The 24,601-nt window shown below is 43.6% G+C and overlaps 1 protein-coding gene across 2 annotated transcripts in view; it reads left to right on the forward strand.

The window, feature by feature from the left end:
- Positions 1-4,519: 4,519 nt before the first annotated feature.
- SYTL3 (synaptotagmin like 3) overlaps positions 4,520-24,601 on the forward strand; it is an 87,715-nt gene continuing 67,633 nt past the window's right edge. Inside the window, exon 1 of one of the 2 annotated variants that reach the window (XM_088451747.1) lies at positions 4,520-4,575. The gene's annotated coding sequence lies outside the window, so the exon portion shown is untranslated. Of the gene's footprint in view, positions 4,576-8,054; positions 8,135-24,601 lie in introns of those variants that run through there. The other variant, XM_088451748.1, reaches the window with a different exon arrangement.

Genomic DNA, 24,601 nt, shown 5'->3' on the forward strand with positions numbered 1-24,601 from the left:
GCTGAAAGCCCTTACACATCAGAAATTGGAATATGCATATAAGAGGTTAATTCTGTGAGAGACAGGACACTATCTGAGATCTGGAGGAAAGATAACTTCATCAACACCTATTGTTCTCCCCTAGGATTGTGGCACGGAATCGGAATTGTTAGAAGGGGACCTGCCCAGAACCTGGCCTTCCTCCCTCAAATCTCCAACCCCTGCTTCTGCAGCTCCACTGTGCAGAGACCACCACCACTTGGACAGCCTAGGAGGGCAAGACTACACCTCTGGGAATTTTGGACAGCACGGGGGTAGCTAGGTGTATTCTGACCCTGGCTGATGTTGAGGTACCGATCTCTACCAGTATCTAGGAGACTGCAGGACTGCTTAAAGACTTGTTTCACCATTGAGGACCTGTGCAACTCATTACTCTATCAGGAGTAGCTCGCTGACTCTGGAGTACTTGGTGCGACTACTGGAGCAGAGTGACTGAGACCCAGGGCCCACTATGCTGGTGGAGCGCTTGGCCAAGTGACCAGGACTCTCAAGATTACGATCAGGAGCAGTGCCAGCATTCAGAGGGCAGCAGTGGAGTCAGTGTGCAAGGACTGTTGTAAGGACATCAGGACTGATCTTTGCTATTTGGGGAGATCCAGTACCAAATTGTGTGCCTGATTCACTATGGATCGCAGCTGTGATTACGCACGGAGGTCTGCTGCGATAAGATGTGAATGAATGCAATCGTAAAGCCGTCTCATAGCCAGCATAGAGACGCCCACTACCGCTAGCTTACATCCGTAATACCTTGCAGTCCTGGGTATATATTGGGAACATCGATTAACATCGGACCCTCACAAAGAATTACAACAGGTCTGACCTTACTCAGAAATTGCTAACCTTGTTACACACAATGAGTACTCCAGCTGCGTATGCTGTCGCAGTGGCTAATTTATGCATGCCCATGCAACGGCGTTCAAATGGACAGGCACGGCTGCATTTCTCTCACCACTCTCCTGTCACCACGCAATGCTAACTCACGCACCTGCACTGTGAAGCATGTGCAGTACGCGCCATCGACCGATCTGCATACGCTGTTGCAGTTGCGATCCATAATGAATCGGGCCCTGTAATCGCTGTTTGCATCTGGATGGTGAGAGACTCTATACGGGATTTTAACAAAACTGGTAACTCCCTGGTGCTTTATTTAAAGTGGCCTTGTGGCAAGCCCCCAATTCCATCACTCTGAGCATGGGCGTAACTACCATATGTGTAAGGGGTGCAGCTGCTATGGGGCCCATCTTCTTTGTCAAAGTTACATGTGTTATAATCATTTTTCACTATCGGGTGGTACAAAGGGGCCCTTACAAACTTTTGTTATGGGGCCTTCAAATACTTAGTTACACCCCTGACTGAGGGCATGCCCTAGGCTCTCCTTGCACTATGAAGATGTCAGCATCTATTCATCCGCTGCTATGCAGAGCAGCGATGTGAGAGTGCTCCCCCATACGGGACACTGTGGCTCATGGGTGAGACAGTGGTGCAGTCCTTAAAATGCGGGACTGTCTCTCTCAATGCGGGACAGTTGAGGGGTATAGCTAAACAATGCTTGTCATATTTAAAAAAAAATTTTGTTCATATTACTGTACCATCTACATGCCCAGTGCAACTGTTTATAATTTATTTATGCTACCTTTAAAAAAAAAAAAAAAAAATCTAAAAAAAATATTAGTTGTGGCCAAGAATTTATGTGTTTCTGGATTTCTCTTCCCAATATAATCTAGGTCAGTACTTTCCCAAAGCTGGGCATACACGTGCAGATAAAATGCCTGTCAGACCGACAGACATTTAATCTAGCAGCCTGCCAGCAGCAGATGTCGGCGGCATACACTGTGAGATTACTCAGTGTATTAGCCCTGACATCTGCGCTCCACCCCCGGGGGAGGAGACATTTCCCTGTTCTTTTTATGGGAAGGAACACAGGAAATGTCTGTCTGTCGGCCGCGGCTGGGCATACACTCCCCGATGCGGCCGACAGTTTACCCTTAAATATAGCATCGAACGGGCATGCTGGACAATCTGTCATGCCCGACCGAGCAATATTTAACTCTCAGTCGCCTGCACACAAGTTACAATTATCGGGGCGATCCGCGGATATCGGGCGGATCACCCTGGTAATTGTAGCGTGTATGGCCAGCTTTACTCATTCCTCAGGGAACTCTAGCAGTGTATAATTGATGCATAGGTGTAATCATTACTGGCTGACACATTGTAAAAGATCCACAGGTGGAGCTAATTATTTCACTTGTGCTTCTGTGAGGAGACCTGGAAAACATGCACTGTTAGTGCTCCCTGATGAACGTGAACGCGCATGAACGATAATCGTTCATCGTTTTAACTCAGAAAGTGAACAATTTTTTGAACGATAAACGATATCGTTATTGATGATCGTTCAAAAATCGTGTGTGTATGCACCTTTAAAAATTACAGATAATCTGACAAACTCATTCATAAAATCGTTGGTAACAAAATCGTTTGTGTGTATGCAGCTTAAGCAATGACTACACCTGTGTCCCTGCTGGGTGACCTGTAAAATGTGCACTGTGTGGGGTCCTGAGGACCGAGTTTGAGAACCACTGCTCTAGGGCAGTGATTTCCAACCACGGTCCTCAAGGCACACTAACAGTCCTGCTTTTAGTGATATCCATGCTTAAGCACAGATGGTTAAATCAAAATAACTGAGGTACTAATTAAGTCACCTGTGCCCAGCTATGGCTAGCCTTAAAACCTGGACTGTTAAGCTGGCCACACACTAGACCAACTTACATCCAACTAGTTGATTGGTTGGAATGAAAATCTGGTAAGGTATGAAAGCAAATGACAATCAGCAATTTGCTCCCAAACGCCGGAAAATGGACAAAAACTGTTTGAACAAATTGTTTAGATCAAACATTTAACAAACTTTTCTGACCGACCATTTTCATCTGTTTTCTGTCATTTAGGAGCAATTGCTGCTCATTTACTCCCATACGTTACCAGATTTTCCTTCCAACCAACTAGTTGGATGGTTGGATGAAAGTTGGTCTAGTGTGTGGCCAGCTTTAGTGTGCCTTGAGGACTGTGGTTGGGAACCCCTGCTCTAGGGCATGGAATGCATATGCTAGATCAGTGGTTCTCAAACTCTGTCCCCAAAGAGTACACGTTTTCCAGGTCACCCAGCAGGTGCACAGGTGTATTCATTACTCACTAAAGCATTTTAAAAGATCCACAGGTGGAGCTAATGATTTCCACTTGAGATTCTGTGAGGAGACCTGGAAAACATGCATTGTTTGGGGTCCTGAGGACCGAGTTTGAGAACCTGTGTGCTAGATAAGGGGTAGTTGCATGGGTGAATGCAAGTCAGTTTTGCTGATGAATCTTGCGTATTCCAGCACTGCACATTCTCCAGATCCAAGTGCACACAACTAGTTGGAGTCGTACGCAACTCAGACGCATCTCCATTGGACATACATACAACTATGAATCACCTGTAGTTGCGCACTCGGTACAAATAAAAATTATCGAAGAAACTGGTTGCGCAGTGATTTTTCCCTTAAGATGAAACATTGGATTACACTTTGCGTACCAGAGATATCTTGTGGTGAAATGACCATCCCCAGTTTCCATTGGAAATACAATGAGGCTGATTTTGAGAGCAAAGCAAAAAAAAAAAACGTTACAATGCTAGGGGTGCAAATACTTGTTTTTCTCTCTCTCTCTCTCTCTGCACATGTTAAATCTGCCCCATCTGCAATGCAAATTGCAAATTTACCAAAGTGCACAGTTAAGGCCCCCATACATCAGAGATTGATTGCAGCAATCGTGCAATTTGCAATAGATTGTGCATTTAAATCTTTCCCTTTTTCAATTGATTGTGGCAATTCTGCAATCGATTGAAAATGGGAAAGATTTTTATACACAATCGATTGCAAATTGCATGATTGCTGCAATCAATCTCTGATGTATGGGGGCCTTTACTTGCTCCTTTCTGCTTTACACTCTCCTGAGAATCAGACCCAGTGAAATAACGAGAGAAAAACTGATATGTATCTGGCTAATCTGGATTATCCGTGTATTCTCTTTTCCTCCTCATCACATTATTTTTCTGTATGACATATAGTAGTTGATTCATGGAAATAGCCTATCTTTTTCACACTGCTGTGGTCTGCTTTATATTTCAGCTGATCTCTAGTTTAGTCAGTACATTAAGCTGTGGTTTTGGTTTGTTTCGTTAGTACAGACATATGACATTTCCAGGAACAGATTGTCATATTTTGGGTGATAAAGCTCTAGTACCAAGATCTCTAGTGTTACGCCTATCAGTATAGTAGTGATTGCACTCTCTACTGTGCATATATTACTGGAAAACACAATTTCCATCCACGTGACGCCTTCTCATTGCTTGCTGTGACTTCATTACTTGTGCAGCTAATGAGGTCCCCCAGGGTCTTACTGACTGAGCAGGAAGGAAAGGAGGTGACGTCTGCATTTCCACAGACAGACCAAAGTTGTCTTGTACTAATAACTATGCTTTCTGTAAATGCTGCTGCTGAGAAGGTAAGAACCGGTACAGTCTGTTACACCAAATAATAATACCACATACAAGTGTTGCCTAGTGTAGTAATGTACAGGTTTTCACATGAGATTGTTGCATAAGTACAGATTTGTTAATCTATTGTATGCTTGAAACACTAAATTGTCATGTCATATCAGAACAGTACCTTAAAGTGAGATGTGTGCAACAAACTGTAGAATTTCCATGAAAGTTAATTAGAAGTCTGGACAAATAAGACAGGCACTCTGTCTACAGACACAGGTCTCAGATGGTAATCTGAGAACGGTCTCAAGGAGACAAAAGCATTTAGCAAAGTTTCATATGTAACTGCTTATTGTGGTGTGATGACTTTATGTTGTACTGTAGGTGTGAGGCTAACTGATACTGTTATTTCAGGCAAATGTCTTTTGTGGAGGAAGAGAGGAGTAACAAACTGTGTATAAGATCATTTACTACCATTCACTGAATTAATATGTATTTTGGCAATAGTTTGTATTTAAAAAAAAAAAAAAAAATAGAATGAATGTGAACAAAAAAATTATCTATGGATTGGTAAAGTAGATAGCCTGTAAAGTGCAGTTGGCATTTATTTGTTGTAGATGAAATGTTTCTATTTCAGTAGTGTAAATATTATGATTAAAAGTCTGGCTCAGAAATGGCACCCAAACTTGACGATCTTCTCCTGGACTTGCTGATTGTTGTACGCAGCTATAAGTGCAGCATATAACCACACTTACGAGTGTGAGATGATCGTGCCCAGGGTCGGACTGGCCCACAGGGGTACAGGGGAAATCCCCAGTGGGTCCCACTGCCTGAGGGCTTCATCTCCTCTTCTAATTTAAAGTTTCAGACAGTGCACTTGAATCATACAGTTACTCTATTAGGGGGTCAGATACATGGTAGATTAGGAACATGAATGAACAGACCATGAACTGTAGATATCCATGTTGTCTCCAGGCTATGTTGGTTGGCCAAGCCTCTGGTGGCTGGCCAAAACCTTTAAGCATGGGCCCCTATCATTCCCTTCCCCCGGTGGGCTCTTCATGCCCCAGTCTGACACTGATTGCGCCCAATTGAATCAACACTATTATGTAGCCTAATTACTAAACCCAATTTCATGTATTAGCATCCGGTTTAACTCCTGTTTAGGGTCCCAAAGTGCCGACTTCCCTTACGTTTCTGCTCGCCACCTCAGGAGATGTCTACCCATGTCTATGTGCTCCTGAATGGAGCAACAATTGAATTGCTTTGTCATACGCCTATTAGTTTAGGCGCCTGATAGAGTCGAATTGCCTCCTTTGTGCTCCAGGAAACACATATGATTAATTTACCCTTATTTACAATGAAAATCTAGTTAAAAATATCTGTTGCCTCTGAAAGCAAAATTGGAGATGGATTTAGGGAAAATACAGCAGAAAGATTGGGAGCTAGTTCATGAATTTCACATGTTCCATTAGATTTCTGCATCTACAGACCAAAAGTATACTTTATATAGGGCACACCTCACCCAGTCAGAAAGCAAAATTTGGTTGTGGTCATGGAATAAAATATTCTAAATGTGCAGAAGTAGCTGCTAAGTTTTGCCATCTACTGTGGCAATGTCCTAATTAGCAACATTTTTGCTGAAGGTAACACACTGATTAATGTGTCATTAATAGACCTAGAGGTGGGTACGCACTATACGTTCCGTCATACGATATATTGTTCCGTCGTGGATGGGAACAATATATCGTATGGATCATGAAATGTGTATGGCCAGGGCGATAGAGAGCCAGCCTACGCCCCATTACTATCGGGGGGGAGTGGCCTAAACACACAAGATGTGGTCACACCCCCTAAAAAAAAAAAAAGAAAATAACCTATTTGCAGCACCGCACACTGAGGAGGAGTGCACCAAGAGCACCTCAGCCATGCACAAATCCAGGGGGGGCGCAATCACTGTGATCGCTGCCCCCCACAGGCAGATGAGAGGAGACTGCTGCTGCTGTAGTGTCCCTGGTCCCACTGCTGCCCAGTACACATAAGCATGTGCTTGGACTGCTGATAGGTAAGAGGGAGGGGGGCGAACGTTGGGCCCAGGTAATTAGTACCAGCTCCCCCGCTCTAAGCTCCACTGTGTATGGCCGTTTTGTTGTGATGGTTGTTCATCCCATCAGATGGGACGATGCAATGAATAACACCATGCTGCTACATGCAACATGTAACAATATATTGCACAGTCTTGCACCAGTTTGTACAGTGCATGCAGTTTATTGTTCATCACATCATTCCATCACTGGGTACACACCTCATATAACATACCTCCCAACTTTTGGAGATGGGAAGGAGGGACAGGGCGTCCGAAAAAGGGGTGTGGCTTCCGGAAAGGGGGTGGGGCCAAATGAAAATGGGGCGGAGCCTTGCAGCTTCCCCCCGTTTTTGTCACTATAGGGGGCATGCCCAGCACTCTCCGAGATGCTGGGCAGCCCCCCAGGCTCTCCCTACGCTAGTGAACAGATGCCGTGCGATGCGCACGGCATTTGTTCACCTTCTGCACACCTGCTGCTCTGCTAGGCAGAGCAGTGGGTGTGCTCTCCCCAACTTCCCCCCCACCGCGGGACACTGCGGCCCGCGGGCAGGACAGTGGGACAGTCCCAGAAAAACGGGACTGTCCCGCTGAAAGCGGGACAGTTGGGAGGTATGATATAATGTTTACCCAGCTTAAGTGTTACGATCCTCTAGCAATTGCTAGGACCGAGATGGCGGTATTGGAGATACGAGGCACATCGAAGAACAGTCACAAGCAGATAATTAAAATCATGGCAGTTTACCTTATAAATAATATGGTGGTCCTGGAGGGCCAGTACAAACACAATATGTCAATGTTGCAGTAAGGAGCTGATACAATAGGACAGTCAATAGAATATACTGTAGACTTGCAATCCAAACTAAAGTTGTTGAATGGCCAGGGGGCCTAGTTGACAGCGATGCCTGAAACGTGGTATAGAAGCAGGATTGCTGGATGGCCTGGAAGGCCTAGTAGACAGTGATGCTTGAAACGTGGTGTGGAAGGATTGCTGTATGGCCTGGGGGGCCTAGTAGACAGCGATGCTTGAAACGTGGTGTAGAAGCAGAATTGCTGGATGGCCTAGTAGACAGCGATGCTTGAACTCTGGGTACTTGTGTCACCTAGAAGCCGGTGAGCAGAGTACACGCAGCATGTGCAGATTATAACTGGAAGTCTGGATGCACAGAAAGCAGGTTGCATAACCAAAAGTTCCACATGAAAACTCTATAGCTGACAGGGCAGTGACAGTCCAGGCAGTTCAAATAGGATCAGCTGCCAATCAGGCAACACTAGGAGGAAACATGTGAAATCCTCTGACGTCTGGGTCTCCTAGCAACCGGCAACCTAGAAGCATGGTCAGGAGCAGGAGGAATATTAAGTGTGTGCACCTTTTGGATTGAAGCTGTAAGATGGGATAAATAAAACTGATCAGCAATATACAGTATAATCAATTTAATTATGCTCACTGTGGATGGCGTTCAATTGTCCCAACAGTTATCAATCTGATTAATGAAGTAAGTAATGAAAACTTCTTACATACTTAAAAAAACTAGCTGTTAAAATACAAACTTATTTGGACCAGATGGCTGGGCTGTCCATATGCCATGCATATTTTTTTGGATTCACCTGCTACTGTGTAGAACTGCGAGCAGTTGATAAGTTTGGATCTCCGTGTCAGTATACAATATCTGGCATTCATGTTTTTTGTTCATTTAGTTGTAAAAGCAAATTAATAAGCTGCATGTTATACGTTTTGTTAACAAAAAAAAGTTTAATTTACCAGACCCAATATGAGAGACTGGAATGCAGCATATGGTATTAGCCTTGAGATAGTTTCTAGTATTTATTAAATACAATAACCACACCTTAATTTTAATTACATTCAATAGAATCAGTATAAAAGTAAATAACTGTAACCACTAGATGACAGTAGAGCCATATCTAACACATACAAGTACCTAAGAAAATACACCTTGAGAGAGATAGATATATATATACTGTAGGCCACCCTTATAGACAAGTGGAGGGACAATACACAAATTACTAGAGTAGATAACCCATTTAAAGTCATCGGATTGCAAGTGGACGTTTTATGTTATGAGACAATGGGTGAGATTTACTATTCATCATCACTTAATTGTCACAAAAGCAGGTGAAAAGGCAAATTTTCACCTGCAATTGTGACTAAGTATTCGGGCCATTCATTAAGAAGGTGAAGCAGGAGATATCACAGATATCTCCTACTTACCTTCTGTTTTAGGAATGGCCCGCTGTCCCCATACACTAGTATGGGGACAGAATTCATCAAGCTCTGAAAATATATTTTCAGAGCTTGACTGCGGAGGCATTCGCCATCTTCAGATGGCGAATACCCCCGCTTGTTCTTCGCCGCCCACTCTTCCCTATGGGAAGAGGTTCTGGCTTGCGAGAAGGGATCCTTTCGAATCCCTCCTCCCCCTGTCCGGCTCCTTCCGCCAGACGTCGGGGCTCTTGTGCGCATTCGGGACCTATAGGTCACGCATGCGCACCGCCGTCACTGCTCCGAAAGGAGCAGTGAAAAGATTCACTGCTCCGAAAAGGAGCAGTGAAGCTGCTCGTGGGGACAGCTGATTTCACATCAGCTGCCACCGCGCGGCGAATTAGGTTGTTAATTATCGGGGTCCGAACAGATTATGAATAGGCACCTAAGGCTTCTAAAAATGAAAAGTGTAGGTGTTGCCATGACAACCAATTAGATTGCAGGAATTATTTATCTACTACTTTCTAGGTACTTTAACTAGAATGTGTTTGGATGCTATGGGCATTACTTCAACTTTTCCTTGTTAGACGCTTTAGAGAACCATCCTTTCAATTCTTGTAAAAGTTATGAAGATTCTCAGTAATACCTTAATAAATCATCACGTGATCGGTAGAGCATGTTTGAAAGATTTGTGCTTAAAGCAAGAATATTTTTAGCCCCTTGCACCACCACAATGCAATGCAAGATGTCATCAAGCCTCAACTCCTCCCACCCACTGCAGAATATGCGATTAAGACACTGAAAGGGCCATATCTTGCCTACTCCTGAAGGCAATAGAAGCATTTTGTCTAGGGAGCCATGCCTGGATTGTGTACTACCTGTAAAGATAGAAAGCTCCCAAACTGCCAGTAAACAATGGTGTGCGATCTTGTCTCCAGGAGGGTGGGGTGAGATCCCTCAGAGCATTTGGGCTTAAGTTCTGCCATTGGTCAGAATGGTGTATATTACTCTGATATTTACTTGTTCTCTACAAATAAAAAACACAAATGTCATTAAAACATACAATACTATACATGTGTCTGCATGGTCACCGCCCAGTTACCACCTAAAAACGCACATTTCTCAGATAGTGTGCTCCATAGATGGACTAATAAATCCATACGAGCTAGCGAACTTGTCCGTATACCTGATCTGGCCCATGTGCAGAATCTCATTTCTATAGCACTCATGTGCAGTGTGCTAATATCCACCTGATCGGTGCAACTTGCATGCAAGTCAGAATTTGACCCTAAAACTTGATCAGTGCAGAGAGATGAGGAGCAGCCTGTTCTATTCACAAAACAATACAAAGGAGATGAAGTGGGCATAACCAATGTTATTCTGCAGGAAGGCATCACTGCTACATGCCAATATTAAAACAAACAATAACAAATAAAGCCAAAAGTAGTCCAGCCCCTTATCTGCACAAGCTCCACCCCATGTCTCCAAAACCACCAAGCCATATCTAGACATACTAGTGCCCTGGGTGAGTAAGAAAACTGCTAACCATTTATTCTGCATTCTGTTTGGCATGATGGTATGGCACCCTTGGCGGTGGCACATATTGCACTACTCAGTATTGCTATTGTGATAGCCCACGTAAGGTGATGATATGGATATTGTGGAGTTTGGTGCAAGTTAGTTACCTCTCTGATAGATCGACCTTCTGACTTCTTTATTTGAGGACAATTTCCGACTCTGAGCATATCCCAGCAGAGAGGCAAAGGTCCTTCCCCCCCCTAACACAGTAAATGCACAACCAGGCTAGCATGCACAAATTTAATTTACTTACAGGAGGTGAGTACTGGAATGGGGCACCAAGATGGTTGTAATCAATTAAATGAGATTTACATGTTTACTAAATTCACAATAAATCAAATATGCAGTCCAGTCTCACCGTTACTGGTAACTTTATCACTAATGAACTAGCAGTTTAAAACTATAGAAAATTTCTTTAAGACACATTCTATATACATAAAATACGCAAAACTGTTATTCACATAACTAGTGTTCATTCTAGTACCCTGTACCTGTCACAACGTGTGCAGTTCCTCTTACCTGCTGAGGTATCGCTCTCTGCTCTGGTTCTTCTAGTGCACTCAGCAACAAACAGACCAGAGTGTGCTAGAAGCACCAGAGCAGAGAGTGACACTGCAGGCAGGAAAGGGGAGCTGCACAGGTTGTAACAGGTGCAGGGTGCTAGAATGAACACTACAACTCTTTTATAATATGCATTCTGCTAGCGCTCTTCAAATGTTCCTTTACACAATGGAGGGGCCTTTAACCCAAATTCCAATGTCCACAACACTATGAAATCTGAAGACTCTATAAATTAATGAATGAACTCTATGGTGGGAACCGCAAGATAAACTTTAATAACCCTGCGGCTCCCACAATTGAGTCCAATGGAGGGAGCCGTTCATTAGCTGAGAGGCGGTGCCTGATCTCCCTCAGCCAATGAACGCTCAGACCCGGACCTTCAAAGGAGGAAGCCGTGTCTGTGCGCTTCATTCGGGAAGGAATAATCATCCTTGTTAGGATGGTTATTGCTTAGTACGATGGTCACATTTATCAGTTTGTTATTTTAACACCTTGGATGCCTACTGGACAAGGGGGACCACTCGAGGTAATATAGGTGAGTATGTATGTATTAAACTTATACTGTGTAAGGTGTGTGTGTGTTTTTTTCAACATTTCTTTACAGGAGAACTACAGGTCCCAGTGGGCCCTTAATGCCCCGCATGCTGGTACTTGTGGTTCTCAAGTAATATATACAGTAAAATGTATAAAGGTTATACATAAGTCTATAAGAATCATTTTTTTTCAATTTTCTTATGTCCCCTTGACCTACAAATTTGACCCTCTTAAATGTTTACTACATTACCTACTTCTGATATCAATATTTTGACCTAAAAGAGTACCAAACCATTTGTCTCTTCCATACCTTTCTTTTCTTTTAATATATTATGTTACTATATTTGGATGACTTTGAAATATGAGTATTTTGGGCCACAATCACCTCCGAGGTCAATATTTTTAGTGGCATCCATCCTAGTATTTCTGTCGGAGCTATGACTGATTTGAGTTAGCATGGTTGGCAGCTATTAACATTGTGTGTGATCATGTGAACTCAATGCTTGGTGGTGAGACTGGTTACATCTTGTCTAGCCACCAAATTGGTCAGGACCTGCTCTGGTATTAAGTATGTGACATGGCTACAGTATGTCTCATGCTGCATATACACACAACGATTGAGTTAATAAACGATTTTAGTAAACGATTTTCTACCTTGAAAAAATGAACTAAAATCGTTTACTAAAGTTGTTCATTTACTATGTTCATTTAAATGTAATGAACGATTTTTATGAACTACAAACAATTTTTGCATATTAACTTAATGAAAATCGTTAAGTTGACAAGTCTGACTGAACTACAAACTACAAACGTGAACGCGCATGAACAATAATCGTTCATCGATTGACTCAGAAAGTGAACGATTTTTTCAAACGATTATCGTTAAACGATATCTTTTAACGATAATCGTACAAAAAATCGTTGTGTGTGTATGCACCTTTACAAGACGCAGAATTTGAAACACTTTCCTATTGCTCTGATACTTTCATTCTTGCATCAATACAGGACAATGCATTATATTTAAAAGATGATTCTTGACTATTAATACTAGTTGTTGCACCTTTATTTATCCTGTAAATATATTCTGCCCAGTATGTAATCTATATTATTATTTTGTTTTGCATAGTTAAAGTAGTAACTTGTTAAATAAGCGGAGACGCAGGTATGTCATGCTCTAGGCCTGTGTTTCCACAAACTCATTCCTCACGTAGCAATAACAGTGCATATTTTACCAGGTCTCCTCAGGGAATCACTAGTGAAATAACTGGCTCCGCCTGTGGATCTTTTAAAATTTGTCAGCCAGTAATGATTATACCTGTGCACCAACTAGGAAAAATGGAAACCATGCATTGTTAGTGCTCCCTGAGGAATGAGTTTGGGAAACACTGCTCTGTGCTTTCAGCTGATTCACCTGTGTGTAAACAGGTCACTTTGTGTTGTTCAGTATTTGTTGTGCAATGATTTCAAAGCAATTTATTTAGGTATTTTATTGCATTACTTATACCCCTTTTACACCAGAGCAAAAACCTGGGTTTTTGCTGGGTCTACCCAGGTTGCAGCTCAGTGTAAAAGGGTCCCTGAAAAATAACCTTGGTCAAGTGACCCTGCAATCCAACCCAGGTAGCTACCAGGGTTGGACCCAGGATGGACCCAGGTAATGGTGCAGTGTAAACGGTGCAACCCGGGTTATCTGACCTGGATCATGCCTAAAATGAGCGGATTGGTGGTTGTGGAGCAGTCACCTCCCACTTTTAATGACCTCACAGGTTTAGCAGGGCAGATCTGAGTTCAGTGTGAACAGGGCTGACCTGGGAGTAACCCAGATGAAAGGTGCAGTGTAAATGGGTCTGACCAGGGTTGGAACCATGTCCAAAAACCCAGGTCGGACCTGGGTTTTTGGTGGAAAAGAGGTATTACTGAGCACAGAAAACCATGAGGGATGTAGTGGCTAACTGCACCTCATACAAATGAACTGGAAAGTAGCACTAACTCATTGGTATGATTTATTAATATATTCTACTTTGTTTTGCCAGTTTGTATGAACAGTGTTATTTCTATGTATGTTTAAAATCTGTTTTTTAATCATCCTGTTGGACTGATCTCTAAAAAGTGATAAATTATTTATTTATTTATTTGAAAGTTATTGGACAGGATAGTAACATTGTAAACATTCTGGGGATGTAATAAAATGTGAGCAGCTTCAATGTAAAAGTTCTCAATTTATCCATGTTTCTGTGATAGAAATGCATGTAATACCCCTTTTACAACGGAGCTAAAACCCGGGTTATTGCAGAGTTAACCCAGGCAGCTCCTTGGTGTAAAAGGGGAGAGGGTTGGATCGCCGGGTCGAGTGACCCGGCGATCCAACCCAGGTAAATAGCAGGGTTTAACACGGGCGTAGCCCATGAACCCTGCTGTGAGAACAGCGCACTCCGGGTCACGATGACCTGGCGTACGCTGCAAGCCGGCCAATTGGACCGGCTTCAGTGACGCTTGGAGATGACGTCATCTCCAAGCGTCCACTTTCACGGCGTGAATGCCGGGTCTATGCAGACCTGACTCCGGTGTGAGCGGCGCCGACTCGGGAATTTCCCGTGTCGGTGCCGGCTAAATTCCAGGTCTGATGCGGATAGGAACTCTTTTCCAAATCCAGGTCAGACCCGGAATTTTGGTGGAAAAGGGGTACAAGTCTAATGAAATCCTCAGTGAATCATGAATTGACATACTAAAGTTGTTACTAAATATTTTACTTGGTAAATGGGAAAAGCTGTATAAGATCTCTATATTGCTGACATCTGGGACATGAGGCCTGATTTAGCTTTGGACGCTGTGTTGATTCCGTTGCAGCTCTTCGATGGTTTCTTGCTTCAGCCAGCAGTTCGCATTGTGCCATGATGCTGCTGTGGCTCTGGTCCAGTGTGGGGGAAGCTGCCGCCTGATTGACAGGCTGCAGCCGGTTGAGGGCGGCGACGGGGAGGAGTATGTAAAATGCTGGCATGTCATTGGCATTTTAGGGACATGCCAAAGCCAGCAATTGCATCTTTCAGCACAGATTCACTGGCATTGGCAGTTTACTTAAGTAGACATTCTGAGGCACCCATGGGTTGCTCAGATGTCTAATGTTCGCCACGATGTTGCCAATGGTAATCCGATGCTGCATCTTCCAATGCAGGCAGCACATAAGAGAATCCGGAGGTGGGTGTCTCATTACACAAGAAGACGTAGCACCGGGCCCACTTGCGCCCACCTATGAATCAGGCCCATAGCTAGCAGTTGCTGGGGAACCACAACAATGCATATTTGCCACAACTTCAAATACCTAGGCTATGTTTTTAGAAGCACAAACATCTGTGAAAGATGACTATTATTATTATTATTATTATTATTATTATTATTATTAAGCTATAGTGCCAGTATAATCCATTCTGCTTTACAATTGTGAAACCAGTAATGAAAAACACTGGCTATTAATAGAAGGAGAGGTAAGAGGGCTCTGCTTGCAAGCTTTAGGGAACTTGCAGTTTGATACAGTATATGAGGTGAAGTGCTACATATTGCATATTGGTCTAACCAGATTGCAATGGTAATCTATTCTTAGTGGACAATATGATTCAGTCATACAGCAATGATGACCAGGGATCAAAGAGTTTGTTTCAGCATGGAAAGAGAACACATGTAAATTTAGTGTGAACTGTGTAGAGCAGAGTTGCCGTGGCACACTAGTGTGCCACAAGTGGTTGTCAAGTGTGCCACAAAGTCAGTGCAGTCAGAGCTGACTTTACTTGTACTGCTGGTCCGGGCAGTGCTGGGCTCTTCAGAGAGGCTTTGGTGCACCCGGGCCATGACCTGTGAAGATGCGAAAAAAGGTCACGCACGCCGCGTTGCACACCCGCCTGCACACTGCTTCCAGCTCTGCACTACGTGCTCAGTCACTGAGTGTGACTGAGCAACCCCAGCCGATGAGGTACAGGACAGGGACGACAGTGAGCCTTCTCAGCTGGTTATTTAATTTTCCTGTAGGGGCCAGTGTGATTGTTTTTTTTTCTGTGGGGCCAATGTGTGTGTCTTCTTTCTGTGGGGCCATTGTGTTTTATTTTTTCTGTGGGGGGCAATGTGTGTATTTGTCTTCTGTGGGGGCCAATGTCTGTTCTTTTTCCTTTTGGGGGGCCAATTTTCAGTGTTTTTTCCCCTGAGGGACTGATCGTGTGCCTTAGCAATTTTAAAACCCTGTTCGGTGTGCCGCGACTTCAAAAAGGTTGAAAATCACTGGTGTAGAGGGTAGATCGTTGATTGTAGAATATCGTAGGGAGGTTAAGTGGGTGACTGTGGACATTGATAAGCTTGCCTGAGGAGGTGAGTTTTCAGGGACCACTTGAAAGTTTGGAGGCTGGAGGAAAGTCTTGTTGTGTGAGGGTGGGCATTGCCTGAAAAGGTGACTTTTAATGGACTACTTGAAGGTTTGGAGGCTGGAGGAAAGTCTATACAGCCCAAAAAAATTTAATGGGGAAAGGGAGTAAGTAAGGAGTGTGAATGAGAGTTGGGAGATGCATTGAGACAAGTGAAGAGATGTATGTTTGTGTAGTCTTGTTTCTGGCCATTTATGTTTGTAGAAGTAATTTATAACATACAGGCAACCAATATAGGGACTGACAGAGCGGAGCAGCAGTAGAATGTTTTGCAAGGAAAAGCAGTCTTGCTGCTGCAATCACAGTAGATTGTAGGGGAGAAAGTCTGGTACGGGGGAGCCAGTAAGGAGGCTGTTGCAAAAGTCAAGCGGGAGATAATGTATTTGTTGAATTAAAGTCTTAACAGAAAAGTTAAATTTCTTTGATGAACTTAGCAGAATTTGGAAATAGATTGGCTTTGGGGAGCTTGTGGTGTAAGGTTGAATGTTGTGTTGCCATTGCCAACAGAGAGATGTCAGACCGGTAACCTCTGTTGGCTTGAAGGAATATTAGCTTAGTTTTTGAAAGATGGTGTTTTAGGTGGTGAGAGAACAACTAAGATGAAATGGGCAAAGACCTTCAGTATCATGGACCGAAACAGATTGTGAGAGATCTTGAGAGGATGAACAAATTTGAGTGTAATCTGCATAGATATGATACTGAACTATAAAGGAGCTTATTAGTTTTACAAGAAATGTGGTATAAATAGAGAATATCGGTGGAACCAAGACTGAGCTTTATGTTATTACTTCTTGTAAAGGAAGTGGAGAGGAGGTGGATCCAGAGAAACACATTTTGAAAGACAGATTTGATAAGTAAGTTGAGAACCAGTGTATACACTAAATACCTAGGGGTATATTCATCATCACTTAAATTCTACAAAAGCAGGTGAAAATTAAAATGTAAAGGTAATGCAGGAGAGTTCACAGATATCTCCTGCTTACCTTTCACTCCAGATGTGACCAGCTGTCCCCATAAACTAGTGTCGGGACCTAAATCCATAAAGCTTAGAAAATACAATATTTTCAGAGTTTGACTGCGGGAGCATTCGCCATCTTCCTTATGGGAAGGAGTACTTTTTTTAAGATCCTGACAACCCCATCCTGTTATAATTCAGCTCAAGCCATTACCTTACCATTGGACCTGGCCAGGTGGTGACACCAAAGTCCATTCCTTTTTTACTCTGATCTGCAGTGATTTGCACATTCAAAATAACTGACCAGTTCATACCCTATATTATTCTCAACATAAAATTCACAAGTAGTCCATTCAACACTTTCACCTCCAAAATCCCATTGTCACTGCCCCAGTGTGGACACACCTTCACACTGGGATGTCTCTTTGCATTCCATTAGCAAAAGTGATTTGTATTATTTGACTTATTACATAGGACCTTGGAACAAAGTCAGGGCGCACCAGGATAATAAATGCATCCTAGTCCCTAAGGCCCACTACCTACTGGTTTCCCACCCATGATTGCTCCTATGGATTTACCTTCCCACCCCCTTGATCAAATACACATCCAATGCTGACACTTTCTTCTCTGACACATCAGGGTCACATTCCTCCCTCTGTTGCACAGGAAGTTCCACATACTGCAGGCCATTGTGCAGGATCCCAGTTGGACAACTATAAGGTATTCATGACTACTGGGTAAATCACTATATAAAGTACATGTCCAGGATAAGAGTTGCTCTCCAACCAGTCCATCTAGAGCTGTAACCTTGCATTAGCACTGGCTGGAAGAGAGCCTTCTTCTGCCCTGCATCTTTTTAATTCCCTCTCATGTTCTAACTTGCCAGAGGCTGCTCATGGCACTCCCTACGTCCTCAGCTGGCTTGCAGGCACCCTGAGGTGCGCTGATCAAACACATCTGCTAATTCTGTGCAACTCAGTGAGTATAGATACAACTTCCAGGAGGCATATTACTATACACATACAAAAGGCATGTTTACACAGTAGTAGTGTGCAAAATGCCACCCTTCAACATTTAAGAGTTGTACAATCAACATAAAATACATACATACAGTATATACATGATTAACACAATACAATATAAACAATGTTAAACATAGTTTGGACAATAAGTCCAGCAGGAGAAACCTCTATTTCCAAGGTTCTGATTGCCCCATCTAGTCACAGGTGCACTTCCATAACTATAATGGTCACCATCAGCAGTCACTGTGGCTACTGTAAGTATGTTTTGCCACTTTTCCAGATGCCCTTCTTTTTATTATTATTCTCATTGTGCTTATAGTATCAAGAAGGCTGCAGGGCTGGTGTAACCTTGCTATACAGGAAATTCCTTTAGGAAACTTTGGGAAATGACAAACAGTAAGAAACATTGCAAAATCATGATTCAGCAATATTGATCCATCTTTGCAACAATATGTGTTTCAAAAGTCATGTCTGAATGGCATGAGAAAAATTTTACGTGAACTTCATATCTCTATTTGGGATAAAACAATAAGTTTTAAATATTGCATGCTCATTAAATCATCTGCAAGACTTGACATACTGTGATGGAAGAAAAAAAATGGAAGGGAAGAGCAACAATGTTTAAAAATATCTTTTCATTTTCTGTAAATACTGAGAATATGCATATACTGTACAACTCTGGTATATTATCTAAAAACTCCACTATTGCTACTCAATGGGGTAGATGTATTAGATGTACTTAACGTGCCGCTATAACGCTTCCCGCTTCGCCTCTTTACCGAGGTGAAGCAGGAAGCACTACCGATGAGATGTATAAACATCTCATCGGCCGGAGAGGGGGAGCGTTAACTCCCCCCTCCGGCGCTACCCGCTAGAGACAGCAGCGCATCAGCCTAGTGCTGATGCGCTGTGTCTCTGTCCCGGCCGGTTCCACTGAGCATGCGGGGGATCTCGCAAGTATCGCGAGATCCCCGTGTGGAGCCTTGGAGCCGGCAGCCGCCACAGCAGGGACAGCGCTGTCCCTGCTGTGGTGATAGGGCAGCGCCAGGTTGTAGCTGTCGATAACGACAGCTACAGCCGGCCGAACGGTCATGCGTTATGACCGTTCGTACATGGCCCTGCCATCGGCGCTGCTATCTTGTAGATGGCAGCGCCGATAATGACAGGGGCGCATAGCGCCCCTGTCATTTACCACCCAGACCCCCGATCATACATCGGGGAGAAGCGATATCAGCGCACATAACGTACGCTGATACCGCTTCAGGGCTTCATGCATCTCCCCCAATATATGGCTGTCTACAGTTTTGTGAAAGGGGCAAATCTTGTCACGTGTCATGATCATCTTTTGAATGAGAGCCTATGGTAGAAGTTCCCAAACTGTGTGTTCAAGGTGACCTAACCCTCTGGGTTTTAATGATATCTATGCTTGGGCACAGGTGACTTAATTAGTACCTCAGTCTTTTGATTTAACCATCTGTGCTCAACCATAGATATCCTTAAATCCTGGACCGTTAGGGTGCCTTGAGGACAGAGTTTGGGAACCTATGGTATAATTTCATACCCCCCATTAACCCTTAATTTTTCATGTTGCTTTAATGCACCTTTCTCATACTCAACACTTACATACCTAAAACCCATGGCAGTCTTGTTTATTTATGATAGATTCTAATGTTCCAGTTGGGTAAGGGGTCAGATTTGTTGGCTTGGGCTGTGATATGGGTAGTTTTAGGATATTTAAGTTTTTAACAGTGGCAGTGGCGTCCCTACCTCACATTGCACCCGGTGTGGGCAGTGACGGGGAGCCTGTATTCTGCACAGCGCCGGTAAATAGCCCGAACCCCTCGTTTTTTGCAAAACCGAGGGTGCCGGAGGTGCAGGCTGCCCCCAGGGACCAGCCTGTGCGAAGTGTCGGCTCCTTCACTGTGCTAGGAGCTGAGTGCTGCATGTAATGCAGCACCTGGCTCCTGTCACTGAGGGGGAGCTAGCACTTTGGTGTCACCCCTTGGCTTGTGACACCCGGGTGCGGCCCGCACCCCCTTTGTGACGCCAGTGCATGAGGGGTAAACATATGTATGGAATTAAGAAGTGGTATCTTTACAATTTATAAATGACCCAGTTTTATGCGCCAAAGGAAACATCCCATCCCTTAACCAGGTACAAAAAACCCTCTATTGTCACTCTAGGAGACATTCCTGGACAAAGCAAGAACACTGAGCAAAAGATATTATAAGAATCTGAGGGCCTGATTCATTACGGATCACAACTGCGAATGCAATAGTGTTTACGCACACGCAGTCTCACTACGATGATATGCTAATCGATTGTGATCGCTATGCCATCGCAGCACAACATAAGGATGCCTACCTTACCTTACACACATCCGTAATGTTTAGAGTACCACCACAGCCTCACACACACTTGTACAAGCTCTGACCTTAGGGTCTGATTCAGACCCAGTCCCTATGAGCGTACGCTCGCATGATGCGTATGCAAATATTTGAAAGTGACGTGGCAGGGAGCGATCGCTCACCAAGGCATAAGCACGCCCATCGTACCTGTACAAGCGTTCACTTTGTGTATGCAGACTCCTCTTAGCGTATGCAGAGACTCCCACTGCCCCACGTCATCTCCTGGAAGTTTATGAAAACATTGGTACATCGACCATTATTGGATGTGAACGCAGTGCTTGTGGTAGCTTTTTTTCTTCCGCAAGCATTGCGAGGAAAACAGAGGAAAAAAATGGCTGGTGACGTGTACTATGACGCTGCCTGTTAATTATGCACGCCTTTAAAACAACGTTGAAACACTCAGGCACGCCTGCGTTCGCATCTTCAACCCCCCGTTTTTACTGGACTGCCCCTGTCATCACCCACAAATGGCCTCTCCTGTCACTCACTCTGCTGGGCTGGTTTTTCTGGGCGAGCGAGGGATCTGTGATCACACAGTCTAGTTCGCGCATGCACACTGCGATGCATGCGCAGATTAGCAACCATCGGCAATTGCGAACTGACTGCAGATACCGTCTGGGTCTTAATCAGGCCCTTAGTCAGGAATTGCTAACCTCGTCGCACACAGTGAGTACACAAGCTGCGTATGGCACTGCAGTGGATAATTTATGCATGCAGTGGTGGTTCTAGGGGTGGGCTAACAGGGCTGTCGCCCGGAGCGCCGGCCCCTAGAGGGCGCCACTGAGTCCCCAGGAGGAAGAGGAAAAAAAAATCCCAGAAAAAAAAAAATGTGCCGCCCCCCCGCTAGCTGCTGCAGGGAGGCTTCATTTGCCGGAGGCCCGTGATATTTGTTATCAGCGGGCACCCGGCTCCCTCCCTGCAGCAGCAGCCGAAAGACGGAGCTCACTCCTGAGCTCCGGCTTCCGGCAGAGAGCACTATGGGAGGGACGTCGTGACTATGGATATAGGGGGGAATTACTACTAGGGGCACGACTATAGGGGGGCATGGCTATAGGTGGGCATTACTACTAGGGGCACGACTGTAGGGGGGCATTACTAATGGGGGCATTACAACAGTGGCCACTACTAATGGGGGCATTAATATAGGGGGCATTACTACTGGAGGCACTACTATAGGGGTCATTACTACAGTGGACACTACTAATGGGGGCATTACAACTGTGGGCATTACTACTTTGGGCACTACTATAGGGGGCATTCTTACTGTGGGCACTACTATAGGGGGCATTACTGGGGGCACAACTAATGTGGGCATTACAACTGTGGGCACTATTATAGAGGCATTACTACTGTGGGCACTACAATAGGGGGCATTACTCCTGGGGGCACTACTAATGTGGGCATTACAACTGGGTGCACTATTATAGAGGCATTACTACTGTGGGCACTACCAATGGGGGCATTACCAATGGGGGCACTACTATAGGAGACATTACCAATTGGGGCACTACTACAGGGGGCCTTAACACTGTGGGCATTACCAATGGGGGCATTACAACTGCGGGCACTACTAATGAAGGCACTTGTTGGGCCATTGTGTAAGGGGCACCACTGTTGTGGGCATTGTATAAGGGGCACTTCTACCGTGGGCATTGTATTAGGGGCACTACTACTGTGGGCCTTGTGTATAAGGGGTACTAATTTGGGCATTGTGTAAAAGGGACACCACTGTGTGTCATAACATGAATAAGGGACTACTGTGTGGCGTAGCTTGAATTGAGGATAATGTATTATACAGGGCATTACTGTGTGTGGCATAATGTATTATACAGGGCATTACTGTGTATGGCATAATGTATTATACAGGGCATTACTGCATGTGGTATTTTGTGTTATAAAGGGCATTACTGCGTGTAGCATAATGTGTTATACAGGGCATTACAGCGTGTGGCATAATGTGTTATAAAGGGCATTACTGTGTAAGGAGCATTACTGCACATGGCAATTATTCGCCACGAGGGGAGAGCTTGGGGAAGCCCAGCGCCTTTGTAAGTGATGGGCATGCCCCACAGTGTGATGAATTGGGGGTGTTCCGCCCCCTTTCCAGAGGCGCGTGCATCTAACACCATCTAAAAAATTTGGGGGGGAGGGGGGCCCCACTAGCAACTTTCGCCCTAAGCTCCGCAATGTCTAGAACCGGCCCTGTATGCATGCCCATGAAACAGTGTTCAAACACACTGACACGCCTGCGTGTCCCGATCGCAGTGGAGTCTTCGCGCACACGCACTGCGATGCATTCGCATGAATGCAACAATCTGTCAATAGCGTGCATAATTACAGTTGCGATCCTTGCTGATTCAGGCCCTGAGTGTGCACAATTTCTCTCAGGTCTTTGTCTTGGTCATGTTTAGTAATGAAGTATATACTCAGACTATATAATGACTATCTGGTGGAAGTTACTGGTCATGTACTTTTCAAAATTAAAACCTATATGCAGGGCTATGTTTCTAGAAAAAAGGTTCAGTAACTGTGGGTGGAGCTATAGAAAAACACTTCTATATTATATGTAATATATATTATTTAAAGGGGAATTTAAAATAAAACTAATCATCTTATGGAAAATACATTATGTCCTACTGAAAAATAGCACTGCCTATATGTATGAGTTAACATTCATATAGGGTGTGGTATAAAAGATTTTAATTTAACACTAATTCTAAACCTAACCCTCCCCCTAGTGCCTAAACCTAAACGTCCCCTCCAGCAGCCTAACCCTTTACCAAGGGCCTAAGCCCAACCTTAAAAATGTCGAAAAAAACTATGTTGACCTTTTGTTCTTGTTGACCCATTGCATGTCGACTATCTGATGTCAACCTATTCAGTGTCGATCTTCTATCTGGATACATTCATATTTTTTTCATTGTTCCAATTAATAATGGCATGGTCTTAAATACAAACCAGTAAAACTAATTTTCATACATTTGTGTAGAACTATATATGTCATTGTCACAAAATGATTTTCTATGATGAAATGAACTAAACAGTATTGACTAAGGGGTCTATTCATCATTGCTTTATTTCTACAAAAGCATTCTCACCTTCTTGTGTAGAAATTACGTTTTCGGGCCATTCATCAAAATGGTAATGCAGGAGATATCACAGATCACTCCTGCTTACCTTCCTCTCCCGGAATGGCCCGCTGTCCCCGTACAGTAGTATGGGGACAGAATTTTATCAAGCTCCGAGAATACAATATTTTCGGAGCTTGACTGTGGGAGCATTCGCCATCTTCAAATGGCGTTTGCTCCTACAACCTGCTCCTTCCCTATGGGAAGGAGTCCCGAGTTGTCAAGAGGGATCCTTTCGGATAACCCTAAGGTTACCCAGAATGCCCGCATTATCTATAACTCGCTCTCCTTTTGGTGTAATAAAATAGCAGCTTACATGTACCAGCAAGAGGCAGGAAAAACAAGAAAAATAGAAAATGTGCAAATGACAAAATCTAAACATTGTTTGCTGCCAACTAAACAATTCTGCCCTAGATATCTGCACTCTAACCCTATATCAGTAAATTACAGTGATGAGTATGTTTCCCAATATACAAAAACAAACATATTATTTCAAAACAGACTATTGGGTCTATTTATCATGCTTATGGGCCCCTAAGCAGTTCATGTCATCACTAATAAACTAGGTCCCTATAGAACGAAATGAATCATTACAAATATATTCACCCTCGCCATATTATATTATTTACAGAGAATATCCCTTTTTTACTTTCAATCATTTTCTATTTTCCATTGTCGTTGCTCTGATAAACGTTTGCAGATCAGAAATCATAGCAACTTTTTTGTGCTATGTAACTGCATCCTGTCACGTTGTTGCCGAACTATTATTTATGTATTGGTGCCAATCTTACATGATCTACTGTATAACAGCATAACCACCATTTACAGCCTCTTATCTCAACAAAGCAGAATGCAGATACACTTGTTTCAGACAGCAGGCTCGTTAATTATCTCTCATCTAAATAATGAATGTGAATTTTCCACTTTGCTATTTAGTAGAGACCGTTACAATGGGCTTCACTGTATGTGAAAGCATCAAGTGGTATTTTCTTTTACATAAAGAATCCATTTCAAATAGTTTGCACATCCTGTAGATTGTTACCATAATCTGTACAAAATATTGAATAAAGGCTAAATGCTGTTATTTAAAAATTCAGTGAATTGGTTAGGCAACCTGATTTAGCTAGGTACACACAATAATACTGCTTTT

The sequence above is a fragment of the Taudactylus pleione genome, unplaced genomic scaffold (assembly GCF_031769625.1).
Source record: "Taudactylus pleione unplaced genomic scaffold, aTauple2 ptg000006l, whole genome shotgun sequence".
NCBI lineage: Eukaryota > Metazoa > Chordata > Amphibia > Anura > Myobatrachidae > Taudactylus > Taudactylus pleione.